This window comes from Dama dama, chromosome 5, assembly GCF_033118175.1.
Source record: "Dama dama isolate Ldn47 chromosome 5, ASM3311817v1, whole genome shotgun sequence".
Lineage (NCBI taxonomy): Eukaryota > Metazoa > Chordata > Mammalia > Artiodactyla > Cervidae > Dama > Dama dama.
In genome coordinates, this window is record NC_083685.1 from 109,320,863 (window position 1) to 109,330,780 (window position 9,918).

At 50.9% G+C, this 9,918-nt stretch overlaps 1 pseudogene; it reads left to right on the forward strand.

The window, feature by feature from the left end:
- The first annotated feature begins 915 nt into the window (after positions 1-915).
- Positions 916-9,513, forward strand: LOC133056040 (transcription factor CP2-like protein 1; annotated as a pseudogene).
- Positions 9,514-9,918: the final 405 nt, after the last annotated feature.

A 9,918-nucleotide genomic window follows, 5' to 3' on the forward strand; every position in this document is an offset into this window, starting at 1 on the left:
TCAGGCTCCCAGCCCCCATAGTGTCCTGTGAGGGGTCCAGGCAGGCGGTCTCCAGGAGTCATCTTGGCTTATATATCTGGAGCTAATCTCTTAGCCCCAGGGTGCCGCTCATGGTTCCTGGGCCTCTTGGGGAACGGTGAAGGTGGGGTTAGTGGATATCCATCCCTGTGACTGGTCTTGCTGCAAAACTGTCTCCTCTTTGAATTAATGATTGGTGTGGAGCCCTAGGGATATCATTTCTCCATTCCCCCCCAGCTAGGGCTGCCTAACAGGTCCTGAGTTTCCTGGAGCCCTGGTTGCTCAGCCAATAAGGGGCCGAAGCCTTGCCCCAGCCTTCCGTCTGTCCCTGCCTGTATAAAGCCTGGGGCCCCGGCTGGATGGCCCGGGGTGTCCAGCCCAACCCAGTGCCATGTTCCCTGCGACACAGCTGGTCCTGCTGTCTCTCCAAGATGCTGTTTTGGCACAACCAGTCGGACCACCTGTAGCCGAGCCCCGGGGAGCTGTACCCTGGGCCACCAAGCAGCTTGCTCAGGTAAGGGCCAGAACCCCTCCCTCCAGTCCCCGAGGAAGGCACTGATCTGAGTTGTGATGGACGTGGTAGGGCCATCTGTTTCAAGCCGAAGATTATGGGCTTCCTGCTCTTGGGGGGTGGTTGGTCAGTGTGTGCGTGCTCAGTCATATCCAACTCACTGCGAACCCACTGGGAAACGGTCAAAGGTACCTGGAATTTAGTGGGTCCCAGGACATCTCAAAACACCCTAACCACCCACCCGCTCAGGACACCTGTTGGGCAGTCACTGGCTGTCAAGCAAGCCTTGAGGATGCAAATAAGTAATTGATGGCAGATGTTTGCAAATATTGTAGTGTTGGGGATTTGCACCTGAAGGGAGGTCTGCTGGAGGCCAGAGGAGCTGAATGGGGACCCCTTAGGCCCTGGCTGCTGCAGGGAGGGGTACCTGCTCCAGCAAACTGTAGGCTCCCTGGAGGCAGAATGTGGCAGAAAGAGTCAAAGCCTCTTGGAGGAGGGGGTGGACAGGGCAGAAGCCAGCAGTGCCTTCCTCTTCCTGGCAGGGAGGCCTTGCCCTTCCCCTACCTCAAGCAGGAAGAGCTGGCCAACATCCCCCAAGCGGAGCTGCCCTGCCCGGCATTCCAATACGTGCTCTGCGCAGCCACCTCGTCGGCCGTGAAGCAGCAGGAGGAGACCCTCACCTACCTGAACCAGGGTGTGCTGGGCCTAGGGATGGAGAGGGGCTAGCGGGGTGCTAGCGGGAGGCTGGACCCAGGGTGGGCTGGGGGTGGCAGGCAGCCTCTCTGCCCCCCAGAGAGGGGTGCCCACTTCCTCTCAATTTCTCCTAGGCCAGTCCTATGAGGTACGGATGCTCTGCAACCCCAAACTGGTCGATGCCACCCAGGAGCCCCGCTGCTGAAGGCAAGTGCCTCCACTCCCAGTCCTGGCAAAGGCTGGCTATGACTATCCCTCTGGCAGGAAGCCAGTGTCATCACGGTGATGTCATTCTCAAGGATAACCCTCTCAAGTCCACCTTTTCATTTGACCTTCACAACAGCTTGGTGGTGGCGGGAATTGTTGAGGAAACAGGCACAGTGAGGTGAAGTATTTTCTCAAGGACACAGAGCCAGTAAGTAGCAGAACCAGGATTTAGAAATACATTAACATAGCATTATTCACACACATGATTCCATCTCTCAGGAAAAAAAAAGTTTTTATTTAGCTCCCGTTCTTTGCCAGAAACTGTTCTATGCACTAGAGATTCATGGGTAAAGAGACAGATGTGGCTTCCTTCCTCAGGGGACTTGCGTTCTACTGAGACAAACATGTCATTGAACAATTTAGATATGATTACAAGTTGATTTACAAATTGCAAACTGCTAAGTGCTTCGAAGAAAGAGTGACTGAGTGCAAAGGGATTAACTCCTCCATTTTACAGATGAGGAAACTGAGGCTCTAGGTTACTTCCTCAGTTTCACCGCTTGTTGAGTGGCAGGTGGCACCTGGACACAGATCTAGTTATTCTAAGTCCTTTTGCCCCCTGGGTGTGGGAGGAAAGGTAAGGGAGAGGCTGGAAAGGTTGACCTGTCCCAGAGGTGGGAGCTGGTTCCCAAATGCCCGGCACCGTCCTGTGCCCACAGAGCGTGGTGCGTGTGGTTTTCCACGACCGGCGCCTGCAGTACACGGAGCAGCAGCAGCTGGACGGGTGGAGGTGGAGCCGGCCTGGGGACCGCATCCTGGACATAGGTGAGCGGGGAGGGACCCGGGCCCTTCAGGGCTGCTGTCTGGCTTAGAGGCCCCTGTGGATGAGGGGTGGTGGTGCTGAGCCCTGCTCCCTGCCTGCCAATCTGTGCCTGCAGATATCCCACTGTCCGTGGGGGTGCTGGAACCCCAAGTGCTGCCCTCACAACTGAACACCGTGGAGTTTTATTGGGACCCGACCAAGAGGACCTCTCTCTTCCTGCAGGTGAGTCTGAAGCTGGGACAGGAAGGAGGCTGGAGGTCAGATGGGGGTGGCAGCAGCCTATATGGGAAAGGAAGGTGAGCTTGGGTGGAGGTCAGAGGAGGTAATAAGAATGAATCACTTCCAGAAAGCACTGTGAGGAACAAAGGTGGACAAATGTTGATTGAACGTCACCATAAGGACGGACTTGTCAAACATTAAGGTGATGGAAGAAATGACAAAACATAGGACAGGATTTAGCTTCATGGAAAGTAATGGTCTGCAAAGTATGGGCAAAATTAAAAGGAGACATCAAATGGGAAAAATGGTTGCCACATATAACATATATAATGTTATATTTTAAATATATAAAAAGTGCTCATACATTAAAAAGAAAAAGTAGATGAACGCTCAATACAAAAATGGGCAAAAGATATAAGCAATTTATAAAGAAGGATACAAATTGCTAATAAATGTAGACAGTTCAAAGTCACAAAATGTTAATAATGCTAATTAAAACTACATGTATATATGTACACACACACATGCACACACGGCTTCCCTGGTGGTTCAGTGGTAAAGAATCCACCTGCCAATGCAGGAGATATGCCTTCAATCTCTGGGTTGGGAATATCCCCTGGAGAAGAAAATGGCAATCCACTCCAGTATTCTAGCCTGGGCAATCCCATGGACAGAGAAGTGGTGGGCTACAGTCCATGCATCGCAAAGAGTCAGACATGACTTGGCAATTAAACAACAAACTATACACACACACACACACACACACACACACACACACATACACTAGCAAAGACTTTTATTATTGGTAAGCTTTAGAGAAACAGACAACCTCATATCCCGAGAATGCAAATTGGTGCATCCATTTTGTAGGTACGTGGGCAAATTTTATTAAATTTAATGTTCATACTCATTTTCCCTCATTTTCCACCTCAAGAAATGCAGTGTTGAATAAGTACCATAATAAATACCCCTGCCATTTTTTATATTAAAAGATATTAATCAAAATGTCCATCAGATAAGGGTGGACTTTGAAATAAGTGTTTAGTAGTTTATAATGGAAATTGTGTAGCCATTAAAATGATGTCTTAGAAATATTTCATGACAAGAGAAACTGCTTTCCCGTACGTAAAGGCAGAATGTAGACCTGTATTTAATGTTTGATGTCTATTTTGCAAAAATAAAAGTGTGTGTGTATATAAAAGTTGTGTTTTATTCTTGCCCAGAGAAAAGACAGAAACAAAACTTGAATGTTAACAAGTACTGTCAGGCGAGTACAGATGTCAGGCGAGTGTGTGCGCCTTGGCTTCTGTCTCGTCACAACGAAGATTTGGAGTGCCGGTACTGTCTCTGAGAGGTGGGGTGATGGAGATGCCCGTATCCTTTGTACTTTTTCAGTGCTGTACTGTACTTCATTGCTCAGTCCTGATTCTTTGCGACCCGATGAACTGTGTAGCCTGCCAGGCAAGAATACTGGAGTGGGTTGCCATGCCCAACTCAGGGATTGAACCCAGGTCTTCCACATTGCAGGCAGATTCTTTACCCTCTGAGCCACCAGGGAAGCCCAAGAATGCTGGAATGGGTAGCCTATCCCTTCTACAGGGGATCTTCCTGTCTCAGGGATTGAACTGGGGTCTCCTGCATTGCAGGCGGATTCTTTACCAGCTGAGCTACCAGGGAAGCCCCCCTGCATTTTCTATGTTGAATATATTTCCTTTTATAATAAAAAGTATTGTCAAAATTCACCTATAAGTCCCTTTTTTGAATGTCCTCTGTACTCTAAGCACCCGGACGAGGAGCCAGGTGGATATGGCACAATTTCAGTTCCACCACTTCTTGGCATGAACCTTCCCCGGGTAATGTAATCTCTACCAGTCTCAGCTTCCCTACCTGTAAAGTTAGATTCATTAGCTGTCCTTCACAAGACTGCGGGAAGGCTACAGTGGTTGTACAGGTCAGGAAGCCTTCCTAGAGCAGACCGCTAGAATTAGCAAATAAAATACAGGACACTCAATTTAGATAAATTTTGAACTGGTAACTCTACCCTGAAATGGAATGTATGAGCTCAAGTGTGAGCAGAGGGAGCTTTCCCAGTAGAGGACTCAAGGGACAGCTCTGCAGGTGCATTGGAGTGGTAAGGAGGCTAGATGGGTGGGTCAGTGGGTTCATTGATGGGAGAAAGAGCAGACAGGCAAAAAGGTTTGACTTGTCTCTTTAAGGTGCTTGAATGCCACGGTCAGGGACTTTGCTTCTCATCTCACAGTCTTGAGGAGCCACTGAGGGATTTTGAACCAGGGAAAGAACCTAATAAGGTATGCCTTAAGAATAGACACTGGTTGGGGATGGAAAGTTGCTGTGGCTGGCAGGTGGCAGACAGGTAACAGGTTTCAGGTGAGATCCCTTGAATGTGGGCGGGACATAGAGTCACCTTCTTTTCCACCTCAGGTTCACTGCATCAGCCCTGAGTTCACTCCTCGGAAAAAAGGTGGGGAGAAAGGCGTCCCCTTCCGCCTCCAGATCGACACTTTCAAGCCCAGTGACAAGGAGCTTCCGCTGGAGCACCTGCATTCAGCGGGCTGCCTCGTCAAGGTGTTTAAGGTACGGGCAGCACAGGGCCCTTTCCCCTCCATCCCTCTCAGGGACTGCCTTGCTGGCTGTGTGGATCTGACTTGGCTTTGCGGTGGACCCTCACTCAGCCTGCAGGTCCTGTACCTAGGACTGTTTCCTTCTCTGGACACAGAGGGGGTAGGGCTTGGTCTCTTTCTCAGAGCCCTTCCTGTCATGAGAAGTGGGCAGGTAAGGAAGGGAGCTCTGATGTTTCCTTGTTACCCCCCTGTAGCCCAAAGGAGCTGACCGGAAACTGAAAACTGACCGGGAGAAGATTGAGAAACAGCCTGTGCATGAGAGAAACAAGTATCAGACAGCCTGTGAGAGCACCGTCTTCGTGGAGGTATGAGGCTGGGCGGTGGGGGCCGGGGGGCAGAAAACATCCTCATGGTACACTCAGGGAAACTGAGGCCTCAGGTATTGCGGCTGCTGCAGGATCATCAGCACCCCCACATACACACCAGTGATTCCCCGTTTCCTTCGAGGACAAACTGCACTGCCTGTAGTTGACAATTCCCAGGAGCTGACGCTCACAGGCTGCCTCTTCTGTGCCCTGCTGTTGCAGCATCCTGACTTGTGCTCCCTCTTCCTGGAGCATCTCCCTTGCTGCTGTAGCTCCTCCAGGAAGCCTCCCCTGACTCCCCCAGCCAGACCTGAGGCTAGTTTAACTCTCTTCATTGTGTGGAAATTTGATCTACCTGTGAGGGACTCCTGGAGGCAGGCACCAAGTTTGTCCAAGGCCTGCCAGCAGTCACCACGGCACTCTGGAATGTCCAGGCTAACCTTGCTGTTTGTTTGCCCCACAGTGTTCACCGTGGCCAGAGCCCATTTCAGGGGCCCACCCGCCTCTGAGCCCTTTTGTTCTGACCTCTCCCGACTCCTGCAAGGTCCTGTCCCCAGAGAGGTGAGGCAGGATAAACACCTATCAGCCCCTGGGGTGAGAGTGAAGAGAGAAGCCCTCAACGCAGGAGGCAGGCCCAGGGGTGCCGCTGAGGGAGCTTCTGGGGCATGTGGTTGACACCAGGACAGGCCTAGGGAAGTGGGGGCAGGAGACTGGCCACCCTGCTCCCCTGAGCCAGACTCCCTGCTCCCCCACAGGCTCTGCTCCTCACCATTGTCCTTGGACACCTTGGGGGGCAGCCTGGCTCTTGTGAGTCTTCCCCCCACCCCCAACTCTTTCGAAGCCTTCTCAGCAGTTCCATCTTTCTCCGTAACAGGGTGGCCCTGCCCCCTGGTGGGCAGACGTGGTATGGCCAAAGATCGCAAAATGGTTGCCTGATGGCATCGGGCATGTCCCTCAGGCAGGATGAGCCTCCCTTCTCAGACTTGGGACCCCCAAGGGCAGGGATGTTTCCCCTCCATCTTGTTCTCAGTCCATGGTGCTACTTGGACCACTCTTTATGCCTCAGGATCTGAACCCTGGGGCCTCCGTCCCAGAGACACAGCAGTGGTTGCATCGGCACTGGTTCTTCAGCTACTGCCGGTTGCTGGCCAATTTCACTGGTGAGGCTGGGATCTGGCCCACAGGTAGGGACCAGACCTGGAGGGGACTGAGGGCCCTCAGGCAGGCAGCCTGTCTGTCCTGGCTTGCTCTGTGTCCTTCAACTAACTTTTATTTAGAACTAATTTTTGATAAAGCACAATGCTTGCTAGGCTCTCTTGTGCATTATCTCACAATTTATACATCACCACTGAACAGGGCTCAGAGAGGCTAAATAACTTGCCCAAGGGCACATAGCTAGCCAGTGGCAGAGGTGGGATTTGAATCCAAGTCTGACTCCCATGTCTGGATATACTAGGGCTATTTGTAGACTAATAGTGGATTGTATCCCTTGCCACCCTTGATCCTGGCCTCTCTTCCCCTAATCTAGCCCTGTCTGACTTTGCAGGCACTGATCTGCTGAAGCTTACTCGCCAGGACCTTATCCAGATCTGTGGAGCTGCTGACGGGATCCGCCTTTTCAATACTCTCAGAGCCAGGTGCTGGGCATTGCCAACCAGGGTTCCCTTTTCACTGCAGTGTGTGCGTGCTGTCACTTCAGTCACCTCTGACTCTGCAACCCTATGAACTGTAGCCTGCCAGGCTCGTCTGTCCATGGGATTCTCCAGGCAAGAATATTGGAGTTGGTTGCCACGCCCTTCTCCAGGCTATCATCCCCAACTCAGGGATTGAACTTGTCTGTCTCCTGCAATGGCAGGCAGATTCTTCACCACTAGTGCCACCTGGGAAGCCTTCCCAGTGTAGCAGCACTTACCAACTCAGCTGCAGTCCTGTTTCATAGAATGTTTAAGTGGAAGGCACCTGAAAAACTACTTACCCCCACTTCTTTTCACAAAGTAAGAAACTCAGGATAGTAAGAACTCTGAGGAGGACAGCAACCTGCTGCCTGAGGTCAGAGCAAGCCTAGCAGAGTTGGGCTTAAAGTTAGGCTGCTGTGACTTCGTTCTGTGGCCTTCCCGTGTGCATCACTCAGTTTCTGGGAGTAAAGGTGGATTTTTTTCCTCTCCTTTCCCCACAGGGTCCAGCGTTCACTAAATCTTGGTGACCCCTCTCCCTAGACACCTGGGAGGAGGTGGGATTCTCCCAAAGGGGCTAAAACTGGGACCTGTTAGTTCAGGTACGATTGTAGACTTTTCTCTTGGTCCAGGCCGGTCCGACACCTGCTGACCTTATATGTTGCTCAGGAGGCCTCTAGGCAAGACGATGAGGTTCCTAAAAACCCTGACTCAGGTGAGGTTCTGGCCTCTTCAGAAAACAAAAGAAGCCAGGCGTGGCTGCATGAAACCTCTTCTGGCCTGGGACCCAGCATGCCCTTGGCATTCTCATCTTTTGTGGTTTGACTAGTCGTCTTCTTCCAGGATGTCTCCCTGGGTTTATTCCTCCATGCTCTACACTTTTGATTCCACAAATTCCATCCAAATTTGTCATTCTATTGGTACAAGGGATTAGAACACTATAATCTTGTTATTGTATTTGGGCTTCATTCATATGGCGTCCCATCAATTCTTTAAACTGGAGGTTCCTCTCAATTTGAGGCCTTGCCAGAGGTAAGGAATGGGAGGTGAAAATGGAAGTGGGCGCCATCTGGGTGCCTCCCAATGAACTGTTACTTTGCCCTCTGGGCAGTGGCACCCCCCACTGACTCCTGCCCCTGTGCTGCCCACACCCCCAGGCTTTTATCAAGAAATCTCTCTGGATGAACTCAGTGCTGTAGAGCTCTTGGGGAAACTGGCTGAACTCCTGGCCCTCCCAGCCAATCAGATCTATCATCTTTTCCATCAGGGCCCCGGGGGCATCCTCATTCTCCTCAGTGACCAGGTAAAGTAGGCAGTGGTTCCCTGCACGTTCCAAGGCCTGGAATACTCTTCCAACCTCAGGCCCAGTCTCGCTGTCTCTGCCATAGCTTATTCTGCTTGGCTCTAAGAACAGAATTGTCTTAGTGACCCCTTCTCCCTTGCAGGTGGTTCAGAATCTGAAAGATGAATCATACTTTGTGGCTGTGGTGAAGAAAGGTAGGGGTTTTAGAGGGAGCGGTTGTGTGCCTGGCAGGCCCTAGAAAGGGTAAGATTGTCTTACATTGTCTCCTATATGAGACTGAAAGTTTCCTTGAAGGTGTGTTGTGGGTGCTGTGCCCCAACCAAGTGGTGAACATCTGCTCCATGCCAGCTTTGCATCAAAGAGACAGAGTCATATAGCCAAGAACGGCTACTCATTGCTCAGTAAAAAGTAACAATATTCTCACGGGGGGGGGGGGGGGGTGCAGGGGTGGGGAATGCCCTGGTTTCAGGGAGTTATTAGAAGGAGAGGGAAAGCTCCTGTTCTCCGCACCACTGCTTCAACCCCACCAACAGTCATACTGGTCATGAGGGCAGGGGCTTGCTGGACATCACCTGGAGCAGAGCACTTCTGAGCAGCAGGCTGGTGGTCCTGGTTACTCACTGCCTGCCCTCTCTCCCTCCTCTGTGCTCCTGTACCCAGGGGGGTCCTAAAGAGCTGGACTCGGGGGCCCTGGAAGAACACTTGATGTGGCAGATGTACCACAGGCTGCTCTGATGTTTGGGAGCAGCAGAGTAGGTTGGAGGTCTGCCTCATTCCACTAGAGCCCCTTCTTTTTTTAACTGCTTTCAGTGCAGAATCCAGATGGCTACTACCTGGTTCTGACCTAGGCCCAGAGGTGCCCCGCTCAAGAGGAGGAGACTGGTGCAAGCCTGGTTCTTTGGGTTCCTATGTTCATCAGAAGCCTTGTTAAAATCCTCAGATGCTTCACCAGGCTTCAGGTGAAGAGCCAAACCGTGATGTGTCCTACAAGCAGGCTCCAGGCTCATGTTTCTTTCTGCTCAGCAGCACGTTGTTGGAACCCCTGAGACAAGCTGAGCTGAGCTGGCCAAGCCTGTGAGGCAAACACCCTGGCAATATAGATAAGGAACTCCTGCCCCAAGGTGCTCAACCACAGGTATTCTTGAACAGTGAGGTTATGGGGCTTTCTTTTTTTTTAAATGTAGTTGAATTAAAATCTTATTTTTAGGTTTATAATCTACCTGAAACTTAATTTTCTGTGTATTTTTTTTCCATGTAGAAAACCAACTTTATATTAAATTAGGTACTTTTTAGTAAGTGATATTAGGCCATGTTTTATTCCATTCTTTCCCCCCCCCCCCCCCCCCCAATTCCCTTCCCTTAAAACTTTCTGATGGAAAATTTTAAACGTACTGAAAAGAAAAACCCATGTGTGCATGGTGTGGAAGCCAGACCAAAATGCCTTTATTAATCATTTACCCCATCTGTCATTTACTGATCATCTCTGGTGAGTCCTAAACCTGGCTAGGTGAGTCTTGACCTCTG